Genomic DNA, 18,021 nt, shown 5'->3' with positions numbered 1-18,021 from the left:
TACAGGTATAAGGTGATATTTTATTGTGATTCTAATTTGTATTTCTTTGATGATTAGATCTTCTGTTTTCATGTACCTGTTAGCCATTTTTATGTCTTCTTTGGAAAAACATCTATTTAGAATCTTTGTCCATTTTATAACCGGGTTGTTTGTTTTTTTGCTCTTTAGTTGTATGAATTCTTTACATATTTTCAATATTAAACCTCTATCAAATATTTGGTTTCAAAATATATTCTCCCATTCAGTAGGTTGCCTTTGCATTTTTTTAATGGTTTCTTTTGCTGTACAGAAGCTTTTTACTTTGATGTAGTCCCACTTGTATACTTTTGCTTTTGTTCCCTTGTGCTTTTGGTGTCATATCTAAAAATTATTGCCAACCCTATTTAAGGAGCTTTTCCCTATATATCCTTCTAAGGAGTTTTAGGGTTATAAGGTCTTATATTTAAGTTTTTAATCCATTTAGAGTTATTTTATATATGGTGTAAAACAAGAGTCCAATTTCATTCTTCTGCTTATGAAAATCTAATTTTTCAAGCATGGTTTAGTAAAGAGACTATTCTTTCTCCATGTGTATTTTTGGCACTCTTGTCATATATCAGTTGATTGTATATATTTGGGTTTATTTCTGGACTCTTTATTTTATTTCATTGGTCTATGTGTCTGTTTTTATACCATTTTAATTACTATAGCTTGTAATATAATTTGATGTTAGAAATGTGATGCCTCTTTGTTTTTCTTTCTCGAGATTGTTTTGGTTATTTGTAGTTCCATGTGAATTTTAGGATTGTTTTTATGTTTCTGTGAAAAATACTGTTGGAATTTTGATTGCGCTGAATCTGTAAATCACTTTGTGTAGTATGGAAATGTTCACCATATAAATCCTTCCAATCCAAGGACACAGGATATCTTTCCATTTTTGTGTGTGTCATTTAATTTATTTTATTATTATCTTATAGTTTTCATTATACAGATATTTCATCTCCTTAGTTAAATTTATTTCTAGGTATTTTATTCTTTTTCATTCTACTGTAAATAAAATTTTAATTTTCAGATTGTTAATTCTTAGTGTATTGAAAACATTTAATTTTGGCATATTAATTTTATATTCTGCAAACTTGCCGAAATTTTTTACTAAGTTTAATGATTTTGTATGTGAGTGTGTGTGTGTGTGTGTATTCCTTTTATATCATGTGAGAATAGATAACTTTATTTCTTATTCATCTATTTGAATGCTTTTTATTTCTTTTCCTTGCCTAATTGCCTTGGCCAGATCCTCCAGTACAAGGTTAAACAGAAGTAGCAAAATCAGGATTCCTTGTTTTGTTCCTGATTTAAGGGGTGAAAATCTAGTCTTTTATCATTAAGTATGATGTCAATTTGTGTTCTGCAGATTTGAAGTTTCAAGGTAAGGGATACAAGCCTCAGGCAGTTGGAAAGAAATGCAGGAGCCGTAAACTGCAGCATAGCTCTTTATTCCAGCAAGGGCACAATCAGCCGTGCAGGGCAGCAGTGCCTTTTTATACACAGGCTAAACAATAGTGGCACACTGCCAGAAGCCCATGCATGTGTGCCAGGCACATGGTTACATAAAGGGAGAAGTGCTGACCCACTTTTGCTTGGAAGCTGCAAAGGGTGTTGGAAAGGAGCGTGACTATGGTCATCTTTCTTTCTCCACACAGTTTTAGGTTTTTCATAGGTTCCCTTTACCAAATTGAGGAAGTTCCTTTTATTCTTGTTATTTTTTACTGTTTTTATCATGAAAAAGTGTTGGAGTTTATTAAGTGCTTTTTTTTTCTGCATCAATTAAACATTGTGCAGTTTTTCTCCTATATTCTATTAATATAGAGTATTACATTAATTGATTTTTCAGTTAAGCTGACCTTGCAGTCCTAGATAAATCCCACTTGGTCATAGTGTATACTACTTTTTAAAAAGTGTGCTGGATTCGGTGCTAGTATTATGAGTTAGGAAATGTTCCTTCACTTCTATTTTTTTCGGAAAAGTTTGTAAAGAATCGGCGTTAATACTTTCTTGAATATTTGGTAGTATTCAATGGTAAAGGCTTCTGGGCCTGGGCTTTTCTTTGTGGGTAGTATTTTTATTATTGATTAGATCTTTTCATTTGTTATAGGTTCATTCAGATCGTCTATTTCTTCTTGAGTTATTTTGGTGGTTTGCATTTTTCTGGGAATTTGTCCATTTATCCTAATATATACTTATATATATATCTTTATATAGTTTATTAGCATACAGTTGTTCATAGTATTACCTTATAATAATTTATTTTTGGAAACTCAGTACTGATATCCCTCCTTCATTCCTGATTTTAATCATTTGTCTCCTCTCCATACCCCCCAATCTACCTTTCTCTCTTATTCCAGCTAAAGATTTCTCAGTTGTGCTGATCTTTTCAAAGACCAGCTTTTGATTTCATTGATTTTCTGATTTTCTTTCTTTATTTTCATCCTCTATTTAATTAATTTACATTTTGATTTTTTAGTTCCTTCTTTCCTTGTTTCCTTTTGTTCCTTGTTTTAGGTTAGTTTTCTCTTCTTTTGATATTGTCTTAAGGTAAAGTTTAGGTTATTTATTTGAGATCTTTCTTCATTTTTAATATAGGTGTTTACAGCTATAAAATTCCCTCTAAGTAGTGCTTATAAGTTTTGGTATGATGTATCATCATTTTCATTCAACTCAAAGTATTTTCTATTTTCCTTTGTGATTTCTCCTTTGACTTATTGGTTATTTAGGAATGTATTAAGTTACATGTATTTTTGAGTTACCCATATTTCTTTCTGTTATTGATTTCTAATGTCATTCTTATAGTCAGAGAACATACTTTGTAAGATTTCATCTGTTAAAAAATTTTGAAGCTTGTTTTATAACCTAGTTTATGGTTTATGTTGGGCAATGTTTACTGTTTTTGAGCAAAATATATATTCTACTGTTATTGAGTGTACTGTCCTATACCTGCGGGTCAGGTCTAGTTGTTTTACATTATTTTTCAAGTATTCTATATCCTCATTAATCTATTGCCTGTTGTTCTGTCCATTATTGAAAGTAGGGTATTAGAGCCTCCAAATTTTACTACTGAATTATTATTCCCTTTAATTCTATCAGTTTTTGCTTTATATATTTTGATATTCTCTCTTAAATACATATATGTTTACAATTGTTGCACCTCACTGATGGATTGACCTTTTTATCATTATGAAGTGTACCTGTTTATCTAAAATTACATTTCTTTCTGTCATAAAGTCTATTTTGTCTGATATTGGCATAGTGACTCCAGCTCTTATAGTTGCTATTTGCATGTTGTATCTCTTTCTAGCCTTTTACTTTTAAGTTATTTGTAATTTTAAATCTTAATGTGTCTCTTATAGAAAACATATAGTTCAATCTTGGTTCTTTTTTAATCCAGTCTGACAGTCTCTTCTTTTAGATTGGATTATTTAATCCATTCACTTTTAATGCCATTTTGGTATGGTTGATTTCTGTCTGCCACTTTTCTCCTTATTTTCTATAAGTCTCATGTCTTTTTTGTTGCTCTGTTCCTCTTTTACTGCTTTCTTTTCCATTAGTTAATTTTTTTTTTTAGTAACATTTAAGTTGTTTAATGATTTCTTTGCTCTCTTTAAAGTTATTTTCTTAGTGGTTGCTATAGGGTTTCAATATATGTTTTAACCTATCAGAATTAACCTCAGATTTATATAAATTTAATTCCAGTGTCATATAGAAAAGTTACTCCCATATAGGTCTATTCCCTTTCCCTTTTTCCTCAATAGTTATACATATTGTGTCTTTGTAATATATATATATTATAAACCTGACAATATATTGTTATAATTATCACTTAATTCAATTTTACGTCTTTTAAAGAAACTGAAAGAAGGAAGAGAATTTATGGAATTTGTTGGTAATCTTCCTTTTTATTATTTCTACCTTTCTTCACTTCCTTTGTAGATTTGAGTTGTCATTTGATGTCATTTCCTTATTTCAGTACAATTTTGCTTTCATCTACCTCCATGCTTGTTATTATTAAACATTTGTATTTGTACATTAGATCCAAATTTTGTATTGTTGGATGGATATATATATATATGTATATATATATATATATATGTATATGCGCGTGTGTGTATGTGTGTGTGTGTGTGTGTGTACATAATGCAACTGCCTTTTAAATCTTTAGGAGAAGAAAGTACAGTTGTACTAAATTATACTGTCTTATATAATTACCTATATAATGACATTTACTGATCTTCTGTTTTTTTGGGTGGGCACAAATTATTGTCTGATGTCACTTGCTGTATCCTGAAAAACTTCCTTTAGTGTTTCTTTTAAGATTGGCCTGCTAGCAAAAAATTCTCTCAATTATAGTAATCTGGGAATGTTTTTATTTCACCTTTATTTTTAAAAGGTAGTTTTGCTGCATATTATTCTTTTATTATTGTGGTGAATATATAAAATAAATTTATGGTTTTACTTTTCATTTATTAATTTTCCTAGTAATCGTATTCTACTAAAGTGTTTTTTTTATTGTGGTAAAAATGTACAACAAAATTTACTACCATTTTAATAATTTTTAGGTGTACAGTTTGGATACATTAAGTACATTCATAATGTTTTGCTTCTATCACTATCACCCATCTCCAGAATGTTTTCGTTTTCTCAAAGTGAAACTCTTTACCCATGAAAAATTAACTCTTCGTTTCCCTCTATCTGCAGCCCCTGTCAACCACAAATTTATTTTGTCTTTATAAATTTCATATATGTAAATGATAAGTATTTGTCTTTCGTAATGTATAACATGTTTTATCCATGTTGTAGCATATGTCTGTTCATTCCTTTTAAAAGCTGACTAATATTTCATCATGTGTATATAGGTTTCTCCTGCCTTTCTGAAGGTAGAGTATTGCTATGAAAACTGTAGTAAGCTAAAATTGCATAAAGTATATCTCCTGCTTTTTGGAAGTTCACATTATGCCACTTTGCTTTTATGAAAGACCTACATTAGTACCTGTTTTCACTAAAAAGATTTTCACTTTTATGAAAAAAGCCGTTACCATACTAATGTAGGTCTTTCATGAAAGTGAAGTGGTATAATGAGTACTTTCAGACCTGGGGAGATAAGTGTATACCACATTTTGTTTATCCATTCATCCATTGATGAACATTTGGGTTGTTTTTACCTTTTGGCTATTGTGAATAAAGCTTCTATGGACATAGGTGTAAATATTTGTTGAAGTTCCTACTTTTGATTTTTTTGAGGTGTATACCCAAAAATGGAGTTGCTAGATCATGTGGTAATTCTATGTTTACTTGTTAAAGGAATCACCATACTGTTTGCCACAGTTGGCTGTAAAGTTTTACATTTTTACCAGCAATGCACAGGATTCTGACTTTCCTGGATTCTTACCAACACTGTTATTTTATGTTGTTATGAAAACAGCTATTCTAATAGCTGCGAGGTGTTATTTCATTTTGGTTTTGGTTTGCATTTCCCTAGTCATTAGTGCTGTTAAGCATCTTTTCGTGAACCTATTGCTACTCCGTATGTCTTCTTGGGAGAAATTTCTATTTAAGTCCTCTGCCTAATTTTGAATTGCATTGTTATTTTTTATTGCTTTCAAGTTGAAGCAGTTTTTTATGGAATCTGGATATTAATCACTTATTATGTATATGACAAGTAAATATTTCTCCAATTTTTTGGGTTGTATTTTTACTATTTCAACAGTGTTCTTTGATATACAAAATTTTTAAATTTTGATGAAGTCCAATTTATTTATCGATTTTTTCTTTTGTTACTTACGCTTTGGTGTCATATTCAAGAAATCATTGCATATCTAATATCGCGAAGATATTCCCAGTTTTCTAAGAGATTTATAGTTTTAGGTCTTGAGTTTTAGTCTTTGATCCATTTTGAGTTAATTTTTGTGAGCTTCATTTGTTTTTTGGTTTTTTGGTGTTTTGGTGGTTTTTTTGGTTTTTTGTTTTTGTTTTTGTTTTTGTTTTCGTTTTTGTTTTGCAGGTAGATATACAGTTTTCACGGCACCATTTGTTGAAAAATCTCTTCTTTCTCCAATGAATGCTATTGGCACACTTTTTGAAAATTATCTGACCGTATATGTGAGAGTATATTTCTCTGCTCTCTACTCTGTTCCATTGGTTTATAAGTCTGTCTTTAGGCTGGTTTCACACTGTTTTGATTGCTGTCGCTTTGTAGTAAGTTCTTAAATCAGGAATGTGATGTCTACAGCTTTGCTTTTTCAAGATTATTTGGCTATTAAAGATCCCTTGCCCTGCCATATTTATTTTAGGATAGACTTTCTATTTCAGCAAAAACATCATTGGAATTTTGATAGGGATTGTATTGAATCTGAACATTGTTTTTGGATAGTATTGACATTTTAAAATTACATTTTCCAATTTATTAACATGAGATGTCTTTCATTTATTTGTCTGATTTATTAACAATATTTTATAGTTTCCTGTGTACAAGTCTTTTGTCTCCTTGGAAAAATTTATTCCAAGTATTTTAGTTTTTTAATGCTATTGTAAATGGAATTGTGTTCTTAATTTTCTTTTCAGATTGTTCATTATTAGTGTATAGAAATTGAACTGATTTTTGTGTATTGATTTTATATCCTACAACTTAGCTGAATTTTTTTCTGTTCTAACAGGTTTCTCTGCTGTAGAATCTTTAGGGTTTTCTACACATATAATTATGTCATCTAAGTACAGAGATGATTTTCCAGTTTAGATGCCTTCTGTTTCTTTTTCTTGCCTAATTACTTTGGCTAGAACTTCTTATACTATGTGAAATGGATCAAACTTTTTGGTTGACAACTTTTTTCTTTCAGTACTTTGAATTTTCATTCTACTGCCCTCTGGCCTCTATTATATCTGATAAGAAATCAATTGTTAACCTTACTGAGGTTACCTGATATGTGGCAAGTTATTTTCTCCTGCCGTTGTCAACATTTTTTATTTGTCTTTTGGTATTTTGACCATGAAGTGTCTGAGTATGCATTTCTTTATGTTTATCTTTCTTGAAGTTTATTCAGGTTCTTGGATGTGTAGATTATTATTTTTTCATCAAATGGGAGTATTCAGTGATTACTTCTTTGAATAATTTTTTTCCATAAATTTCTCTCTCTTTTCTCCTTCTAGTGCTCCTATCAGGTATATCTTGGTATGCTTAATGGTTTCCTGTGTTACTCTGAAGTTCTATTTATTTTTCTTCATTTTTTTTTCTTTCTAATGTTCAGATTTCACAGTCTTTATCAATGTCTACAAGTTCCTTGATTATTTCCTCTGCTACTTCAAGTCTATTATTGATCCCTTCTGATAAAATTTTCATTTTGGTTATTGCATTAACTTCAAAATTTTCATTTGGTTGTTGTCAGGTTTCTGATGTTATTGTTGTTAGTGTTTTTTAAAAAAATTTTTAAATTAAGTTTATTGGGGTAATATTGGTTAATATAATTATATTATTTTCAGGTGTACATTATAATTTGACATCTGTATATTCTATTGTGTGTTTACCATTCAAAGTCCAGTTTCATTCAGCTACCATATATTTGATCTGCTTTACCCACTTCACCCTCTCTCAACCCCTTTATATTTGACCCGCTTTACCCCTTTACCGCCCACCTCTAATCCCACCCCCTACTCTCTGGTAATCACTAGTCTATAGTTGATGCCTATGAGTCTCTGTTTGTTTATCCTGTTCCTTTGTTGCTTTTAGGTTTATATCCTACCTATAAGTGACATCGTATGATTTTCAACTTTTTCTGTCTGGCTTATTTCACTTAGCATGATTATCTCAAGGTTCATCCATGTTGTCGCAAATGGCAGTATTTCATCTCTTTTTATGGCTGAATAATATTCCATTGTGTATATACACCACAACTTCTTTAGCCAATCATCTATCGTAGGAAACTTCAGTTACTTCCATGTCCTGGCAACCATGAATAATGCTCCTATGAACATCAGTGTGAAAATATCTTTTCAGATATGGGTTTTCAAGTCTTTGGGGTAAATACCCAATAGAGGGATTTCTGGATCGTATGGTAAATCAATTCTTAGTTTTCTGAGGAAACTCCATACTGTTTTCCACAGTGGCTGTACCAATTTGCAGTCACACCAGCAGTGTATGAAGATTCCTATTTCTCCACATACTCTCCAGCATTCGTTATTACTTGTCCTGTTGATTATTGCTATTCTAACAGGTGTGAGATGGTATCTCATTGTGGTTTTGATTTGCATTTCCCTAATAGATAGCAATGTTGAGCATCTTTTCATATATTTGTTGGCCATTTGTGTGTCATCTAGAGAGAAGTGTCTATTCAGGTCCTCTGCCCATTTTTTGATTGGATCATTTGTTTATTTGCTGTTATTGAGTCATATGAGTTCTTTGTATATTCTGGATATAGGCCCTTATTGGAGGTGTTGCTTGCAAATATATTTTCCCATTCAGATGGTTGTCTCTTTACCTTGTTGACAATTTCTTTTGCTGAGCAGAAGCTTTTTGTTTGATGTAGTCCCTCCCATTCATTTATTTTAGTTTTTACTACCCTTGCTTTTGAGGTCAAATTCATAAAATCTTCTTTAAGTCCAAGGTCCATGAGTTTCATTCCTGTGTTTTCTTCTATGCATTTTATTGTTGCAGGTCTTATATTCAGGTCTTTAATCCATTTTGAATTAATTTTGGTGAGTGCTGATAGACAACAGTCTAGTGTCATTCTTTTGCATGTGGCCTTCCAGTTTTCCCAGCACCATTTATTGAAGAGGCTTTCCTTTCTCCACTGCATGTTTTTGGCTTTTTGTCAAAAATTATTTCCCCATCTAAATATGGGTTTACTTCTGGACTCTTGATTCTGTTCCACTGGTCCATGTGTCTGTTTTGCTGCCCATACCATGCTATCCCATTTTGATTACTGTCACTTTGTAGTTTGATTTGAAGTTGGGCAGAGGGATGCCTCCAGCCTCGTTCTTTTTTCTCTGTATGGCTTTGGCAATTCAGGGTCTTTTGTGCTTCCATACAAATTTGACGATTTTTTTGTTCAATCTCTTTGAAAAATGTTGACCAAATTTTGATGGGGATTGCATTAAATCTGTATAATGCTTTAGGTAATATGGTGATTTAAACTATGTTGATTCTTCCAATCCAAGAACACAGAATATCTTTCCATTTCTTTGTATCTTCTTTGATTTATTTTAATAGAGTCTTGCAGTTTTCATTATAGAGGTCCTTCACTTGTTTCATTAAATTTATTCCTAGGTATTTTTTTTTTGTTGTTGCAGTTGCAAAAGGAATTATTTTTTTCCGTTTCTTTTTCTGATGCTTCATTATAACAGGATAGGAATGCTGATTTTGTATCCAGAGACTACTATGTTTTCTTATTGTTTCTAGTAGCGTTCTTGTGGAGTCCTTAGGAATTTCTATATAGAGAATCATGCCATCTGCAAATAGTGACAGTTTGACTTCTTTGTTTCCTATTTGGATGTTTTTTATATCTTTCTCTTGCCTGATTGCACTTGCTAAGACCTCTAATGTTATATTGAATGACATTGGCAATAGTGGACAGCCTTGCCTTGTTTGTGATCTTAGAGGGAAGGTTTTTAGTTTTTCATCATTAAGTATAATGTTGACTGAGGGTTTGTCATAGATGGCCTTTATTATGTCAAGGTATTTTCCTTCTATACTGATTTTGTTAAGTGTTTTGATCAAAAATACATGCTGAATTTTGTCGAAAGCTTTTTCTGCATCTATTGATATGATCATATGATTCTTATTTTTTAATTTGTTTATGTGGTTGGTGTATCACATTAATCAATTTGCATATTTTAAACCATCCTTGTGCCCCTGGGATGAAACCTACTTGATCGTGATGTATAATCTTTTTAATATGTAGCTGTATGTGGTTCGCTAGTATCTTCTTTAGGATTTTTACATCTGTGTTCATGAGGGATATTGGTCTGTAGTTTTCTTTTTTGTGCATGTTATCCTTACCAGGTTTCGGTATTAGAGTAATATTGGCCTCATAAAATAAGTAGGGAAGTATTGCCTCTTCTTTGATATTTTGGAAGATTTTGATGAGAATAGGTATTAAATCTTTAAATGTTTGGTAGAATTCACTGTTGAAGCCATCTGTTCCTAGACTTTTACTTTTTGGTAAGTTTTTGATGATTGTTTCCATTTCCATACTGCTTATTGGTCTATTTAAATTTTCCAAATCTTCTTGATTCAGTCTAGGAAGATTGTATTTTTCTAAGTACTGGTCCATTTCTTCTAGGTTATTATATTTGGTGTTATATACTTTTTCATAGTGTTCTTGTATGATCTTTTGTATTTCTTTAATATCAGTCATAATTTCTCCTCTTTCATCCCTGATTTTATTTATTAGTGTCCCCATTTCTCTTTTCTCTTTAGTGAATCCAGGTAGAAATTTGTCAATTTTATTAACCTTCTCAAAAGACCAGCTCCTTGTTGCATGTATTTTTTCTATATTTTTTTTGTTTGTTTTCAGTTTCAATGATTTCTTCTCTAATGTTTATTATTTCTTTCCTTCTGTTGACTTTCGGCTTTAATTGTCCTTCCTTTCCTAGTTTTTTTAAGATGAAGCATTAGATTGTTTATTTGAGCTCATTCTTGTTTTTGGAGGTAGGCCTGTACTGACATGTACTTTGTTCTTATGACTACTTTTGCCATATCCCAAAAGTTGTGATATATTGTACTATTATTATCATTCATCTCTATGTATCTCTTGGTCTCTCTTTTTATTTCTCCTCTGATCCATTCTTCAGTAGCATGTTGTTTAATCTTCATGTATTTGTGGTTCTTCCTGCTTTCTTTGTGCAGTTGATCTCTAGTTTCAGAGTATTGTGATGGAAAATATGGATCGAATGATTTCAACCCTCTTATGTTTATTGAGACTATCTCTGTGTCCCAGTATGTGATCAATTCTTGAGAATGTTTCATGTGCACTAGAGAAGAATGTATAAGCATCTGTTTTGGAATGGAAGGCTCTGTAAATGTCAATTATGTCCAGGTGGTCTAATGTGTCATTTAAGGATATTATTTCCTTATTGATTTTCTGTTTGGATAATCTGTCCATATCCATCAGTAGGGTATTTATGTTCCCTGCTATGATAGTGTTTTGGTTGGTTTCTCCCTTTGGTTTGTTAGTAACTGCTTTATATATGTTGGGGCTCCATGATTGGGAGCATAGATATTAATAAGTGATATGTCTTCTTGGTGCATGATTTCCTTTATCATTATAAAGTGTCTCTCAGTATCTTTCTTTACATTTTTTATTTAAAAGTCTATTTCATCTAATATCAGTATTGCTATTCCCACTTTTCTCTGAATGCCATTCTCTTGAAATATCATTTTCCACCCTTTCACTTTGAGTCTATATTTGTCTTTGGAGCTGAGATGTTTTGCCTGGAGGCAGCATCTAGTCAGGTTTTGTTTTTTGATCCATTCTGCAACTCTGCGCCTTTTTATTGGTGAGTTTAGTCCATTTACATTTAGGGTGATTATTGAAATATGAGGTCTTCTTATAGTCATTTTATCTTTTGCATTCTGGTAGCTCAGTGTTTTCATTGCTTTCTTGTCCTTATGTTTCTGTTTTCTTTATTTCAGTTGGCTTTTGTAGGTTTTGCTTCCAGTTCTTGTTTTACATCATATACTTCAGTTCTGAATCTGTGGTGTGTGGTTACCATTATGAATATGTAGAGGATATATCTATATCTATATCTATATAATCTATATCATCTATATCTATATCTATATCTACATCTATATTTATATCTATATCTGTACAGTCGTCCATTTTCTTCTGTGCGTGCCTTATCTTCATTCCCCTTTGCAAATTTGAATCTTTGAATCCCCCCGTTTTCAGTCATCGTTATCTTAATTTGTCCCTATATATGCTGAACATTCATTACTATCTTGTTATAACAATTTACTTCTTATTATTTAAGCTTATAATGCCCTGTTTTTAGTAAGGTCACATTCCTCTGCTTCTATTTGTCTGATAGTCGCTTTACACCTAATTATGTATTTTTTTTGTTGTTATTTTGTTTTAGGTGAGCTGACCCCTTTCAGGATTTCCTGTAGTGCAGGCCTCATAGCAGAGAATTCCTTCAATTTTTGTTTATCTGGAAATATCTTAATTTTTCCTTCATATCTAAAGGAGAGCTTAGCTGGATACATTATTCTAAGCTGGTAGTTCCTTTCACTTAATAGTTTAAATATTTGATTCTATTCTTTTCTGACTTGTAAGGTTTGTGCTGAGAAATTCAAGAATAATCTAATAGGTTTTCTTTTATAAGTTACTGTTTTTGTCTCCCTGGCTGCCTTGAGAATTCTCTTTGTCATTGATTTTTGATGACTTTAATACAATGTGTCTTGGTGAAGGCCTTTTTGGGTTGAGATAGTTGGGTGATCTTTGACTTCTTAAATCCTAAGCTCCAGCTCATTCTTTAGATTTGGGAAATTCTTGTCCACTATTTGTCTGAAAATGCTTTCTAGTCCCTGCTCCTTTTCCTCACCCTCGATAATGTCCATTATTCTTACACTTCCTCTTCTGATGGTATCAGCTAGTTCTTGAATTTCTCTTTCATTATTTTTCATTCTTCAGTTTTCTCTTCTTCCTTCTGATTTATTTCTATGTTTCTATCTTTGATATCACTGATCCTTTCCTCCATTTGGTTGACTCTATTTCCGAAGCTTTTTATTTCATTTTTCGACTCTTGTAGTGTGTTCTTCATCTCCAGAAGCAATATTTCATTGTTTTTGAGGGTTTCAATCTACTTGCTCTGCTCATCTAGTTGTTTTTTTAATTCCTGAAATTGTTGATATGACTCATTTTGGAACTCACTCAGTTTTTTCAGGAGTACCATCCTGAAGTCGCTGTCATTTAAGTCGCATATTTCTATGTCTGTAATCTTATTTTCCGGAAATTTTTCTCTTTCTTTCTGAGATGCCTTGTCACCTTCATTGTTCATGGTATTTAATGGACTATTTCTCCCCCTGAGTATTAATGGAAGTGTGGTCTGCTGTTTTTCCAGAAAGAAGGTTTATTATATAAAGATGTCTCTTTAGCCTGCTGCAAAGAAAGCACTTTTCTTTTTTGTTTCCAGTAGGTGGCATCAAAGCCTCTTGGATCCCTGTTTTATATAAAGTCTTAAAAATGCCTTAAACATTTTTTTTTTCTTATAGATATTTTATCACACTCACTACCCTAAGTTTCAGTCCTGTCAGTGTCAGTGACAGTCTTGGCATCTTTTGCTCAGATTCCCCTGGGGCTCTGCGGTGATTGGTCATGGAAGGTATGTGGCGAGAGGCCCTCTGGATTGGGAGTTGGGAGCTGTGGCTCAGCTTCGGTTTTGCAACCATGGCCAGTAAAAAATAAACTGTTGTTTATCTGTGGTCCTGTCCCACTTTTCTGCTTTTTGCCTGATGACTTTGCCCTGACGCCTGCTGCGTGTAATTTGCAGCACTTCTAGGCAGGGCTGTTCAGGGAAGTCGCTGTATAATCACCCCTCCCCCTCTTCCTTCAGGGAGCTCTGGAGGCTACAAGAGGCAGCTTCTTTGTTTCTCCCAGTTCGCCACCCAACGCCTGGGGTTCTGACCTGTGGTAGCTTTTATGCGCAGATCCCATACTCAGACATGCTGGTGTGCAGTTTGGGTGTTTTTTGTTGAGTTTTAGAAGTTCAGCTTATTGTTGTTTCAAGGGGAGAGATCTAGGGACGTCTCTCACTCTGCCATGTTTCCTCCCATCTGTGTTGTTAGTTTTTAAAAAAATTTTATATGTTTATTGATAATTGATGAGATATATCATCATCACTTTCTTTGCTCTTTAAGCATAGTTTTCTTTATTTTTTTTCCTTGAAAATACTTAAAATAGTTTATTTAAAGTTTTCATTTTTGTTTTTGTTTTTGCTATATTTGACATCTAGATTCTTTCAAAAGGAGGTTCTGTTGCTTGTCGATGTTGTTGTTTATTTCCTGTATGGGTCCTATGTCTCTCCATGTCTCATAATTTTTGTTCAAAACTGGATATTTTGATATTTTTTTTTATAAATTCTAGATACTCATTTCTACTCCTTCTCTTGGAATTTTGTCATTAGATTATTTATTTATTTTTTATTTTTTTCCCCTCCAATTCCCTCCCTGTCCGCTTCCACCCCTGACCTATGAATGTTGCTGTCTCTCTTTTTTTAAGAACTGAATCTCTGAAGGCAGGGAATCTTCCCCCATGCACCTGTGGGATGCACCTAGGGCCTGGTGCTCCTGGGGCCTAGTGCACCCAGGGGGCCCAACGCACCCGAAGTCTGGTGAACATGGGTCCTGGTGCACCCGGGTTATGGTCTGTATCTCCACCTGGGGTGTGAACCCAGGACCTTCTGCATGTAAAGCAGACATGCTAACCTTTAAACTACGAAGCCACCTACTTGTTTATTTTTTTAAGAATAATTTTTTATTTTTCAATTATAGTTGGCACACAATTTTATGTTTTGGGTGTACAACATAATAATTAGACATCCATGCAACTGATGAAGTGATCACCCCAATAAATCCAGCCCCCATCTGACACTGCACATAGTCACCACAATATTATTGACTCTATTCCTCATGCTATGCTCCACATCTCCCTATTTTGCAACTACCAATTTGTACTTAATCCCTTCTCCCTTTTCACTGCCCCTGTTAACCCTTTCCCATCTGGTACCCCTCAAAATGTTCTCTGTATCTATAAGTTTGCTTCTGTTTTATTGTTTATTTTGTTCTTTAGATTCCACATGTATGTGAAATCATATGTCATTTGTCTTTTTATATCTGACTTACTCCACTCAGCACAACACCCTCTAGGTTCATCATGAACTAACTTCTTCCATCCCTTTCTTTTCAATGTGTGTGTATTTTTAAATCTGAAGTGAGTCTCTTGTAGGCAGCCTATGTAAGGGTCTTTTTTTTTCTTTTTTTATCCATTCAGCTACCATATCTTTTGATTGGAGCATTTAATTCTTTTTCATTTGAAATAGTTGTTGATATGTAGTTATTGCCATTCTTTAGTCATATGTTTGATACATATTTTTTCTTCTTAAAGAAGTCCCTTCAACATTTCCTGTAATACTGGCTTGGTGATGATGAACATCTTTAGGTTTTGCTTTTCTGGGAAGCTCTTTATCTGTCCTTCAATGCTAAATGATAGTTTTCTGGGTAAAGTAACCTGGGTTGTAGGTCCTTGCTTTTCATTGCTTTGAATATTTCTTACCAAGCCCTTCTGGCTTGCAAAGTTTCAGTTGACAAATCAACTAATGATCTTATGAGTGCTCCCTTGTAGGTAACTAACTGCTTTTCTCTTGTTGCTTTTAAGATTCTCTCTTTATCTTTAACCTTTGGCGTTTTAATTATGATATGTCTTCTTGTGGGCCCCTTTGGATTCATCTTCTGTGGGATTTTCTAAGCTTCCTGGGGTTATATTTCTAATTCCTTCATTAATCTAGTGAAGTTTTCTGTCATTATTTCTTCAAATAGGTTTTAAATTTCTTGTTCTCTCTCTTCTCCTCTTGGTACCCCTATGATGTGAATGTTGTTACACTTGATATTATCCCAGTGGTTCTTTAAGTTGTCTTCATTTTTTCAGATTCTTTTTTCTTGTTGCTGTTATGATTGGGTGTCCTCCACTACCCCATCCTCGAAGTCACTGATTTGATGCTCTACTTCATCCAATCTGTTGATTTCTTCTAATGTACTCTTCATCTCGGATATTGATATCTTCATCTCTAACTGGTGTCCTTTTATGTTTTCCATCTCCATTTTTACATTTTCTATCTCTTCTTTTAAGTTCTCACTGAGTTCAGCTACTCTTTTCCTAAGTAGAGATGCTCTGGTTGAACATACAGTGAACTAATGCTTGGACTTGAAGGGCTGATTGATTGGCTTTTCTCTTATTTCATCCCCTCCCTTCAATCCTATTCTCCAAGTCCTTGCAGGAGAATTGTTTCCCTTTATGATGAAGCACTAACTTCATGCACTGGCCCTTTATGATCTTGCCCTCCCTGCCTTATTCCCTCATTCTTCATACTGCCCATGTGTATCAGTCAGGGTTCCATCAGAAAAACAGAACCAGAATCATATATGTACATGTGAAGAGGTCTATGGCAAGTATAGGCTTATGTGATTGTGGGAGCTGGGTAGGTCAGGCTATCAGAAATGGCAAGGTGGAAACTCTCAAGCAGGAGCTGGTGCTGCTGTTTACAATAGAAAGTTCTTTTTCCTCAGAGAAGACTGCTTTTTTTTTTAAAGCCTTCTAATTGATTAGATCAGGCCCACTTAGATAACCCAGGATAATTTCTTTTATATAAAGTGAGATATAGTATTTGTCAATGTTACTTGTTTTAACTGATTTGACTTTTAAGAATGGAATTTCTCCATGACCATAGACCCACTCACCCAGCCTGGCCTACGCTTCCAGAAACTTTTGTGGACACCTTGGCTTACAGAACAAAGTTGTCATCTCCTAAGAGTTGGACAAATGGACGACTAGGTGCACAGCTCCAGATGGTCCTCTTTTTTAAGCATTTATGATAAAAATTGGGCTGATGACACCAACCCTGTGTATCTTAACAGTACATTAAGTCCAACCTGGTCTCATGTCACCAATTTCCTTTATTGACAATTATGAAATGTGACCATAACTTACAGCACCATGCCTTTTCCAAGTTAAGAGAAAGTACTGTGGAAACTACGAAACCCAGCACAAAGCCCGGACTTTTCTTTATGGAACGAGATTGGGGAGCTTGGAAGCATGGTCATGCAGTGCTCCTATTTCCAGGATGTAGAGTGCAGACCTTGGCCAACAGAATTTACCCTAACTTTAATGAACAGACACTTAGGTAGAGGAGTTGTCACACAGTAACAAGACCTAAATGGCAGGGGGAAAAAAAAGTCGATGGAATTCCACGGTCCAGGACCCAGTCCACTTCTGGATCTACGGTAAGCTGGATGGTGTTTGAAAAACACAACACAACGCCATTCTCATTTACAAGGTGCAAAACTTTTCACAAATTGAAACCTGATTCAATGTTAGAGGTAAGAGGAAAACCTACGGACATAGCAATAAGACTAGTCACATGGTAGACAACAGACTTTTGCGGGGTCTTCCTTGATCCCCACATGAATCCCGCCAGGTTTTCACTTGATGTCCGCGTGATTCCCTTGTGATTACTACCTGACGTTCAGGTGATGTTCACCTTATTTTTCTTCACCTATCCTAAAATAAATGTTTTTAAAACATGTCTAATGAACACTTAGTTTCAAGTTTTCAACATTGAGGCATTGGCCTTTAAGCAATTTCCTATCGAGAGTATAGGCCAAAGTTCCTTATATAAAAATAGTGCTGGGGATCCCCTGAAGTCATTAATATTTATGCTCACAATGACTCAGTATTTCTGCTACTATACAGATAAATGGCTCTTATAGTTTTCACGTTTCTAAATAGCTTCATAATGAGACTCAGCCTCCATATTTCAACGCGGTTTATGTGTGAAGCCTGCACCTATTACATTCAAGCAGGATATCTGACCACAGACAAAACCTCAAGGTAGTTAACCAAATACAAGTGTGTTAGCCTATGCCGATGTCTTCAAGCAAGTTTTGTAATGCACAGGGGACATTTCAATTGAAAGGCGAGTGAATGGCTATGTTACACAGGTACCATCAATTTTGAAATTCTTATGTGAATATGATCAAAAAAAGTAGCACCATACCACCCACCACCCCAATGCCAGATGATCTCCCTGCGATGCACAAGCCAGTCTCTTGCTGGTCACGTCAATCCCGAGGGAAAGCATCATGAATATTGTGAGGTTCTCAAATTCTTGTTACGAGATTTCTAGGAGATAACCACCTAATTTTCTTTGGATAGTCTAAAAGAAGCATTTTTACTGTAAGTTGAACAGACCATCTCAAAGTCAAAATCTCAGCTTTCTTTCCATGGC

This window comes from Rousettus aegyptiacus, unplaced genomic scaffold (genome assembly GCF_014176215.1).
Source record: "Rousettus aegyptiacus isolate mRouAeg1 unplaced genomic scaffold, mRouAeg1.p scaffold_m13_p_6, whole genome shotgun sequence".
Lineage (NCBI taxonomy): Eukaryota > Metazoa > Chordata > Mammalia > Chiroptera > Pteropodidae > Rousettus > Rousettus aegyptiacus.
The sequence above is the reverse complement of the archived record's forward strand: the minus strand, read 5'-3'. Positions refer to the sequence as shown.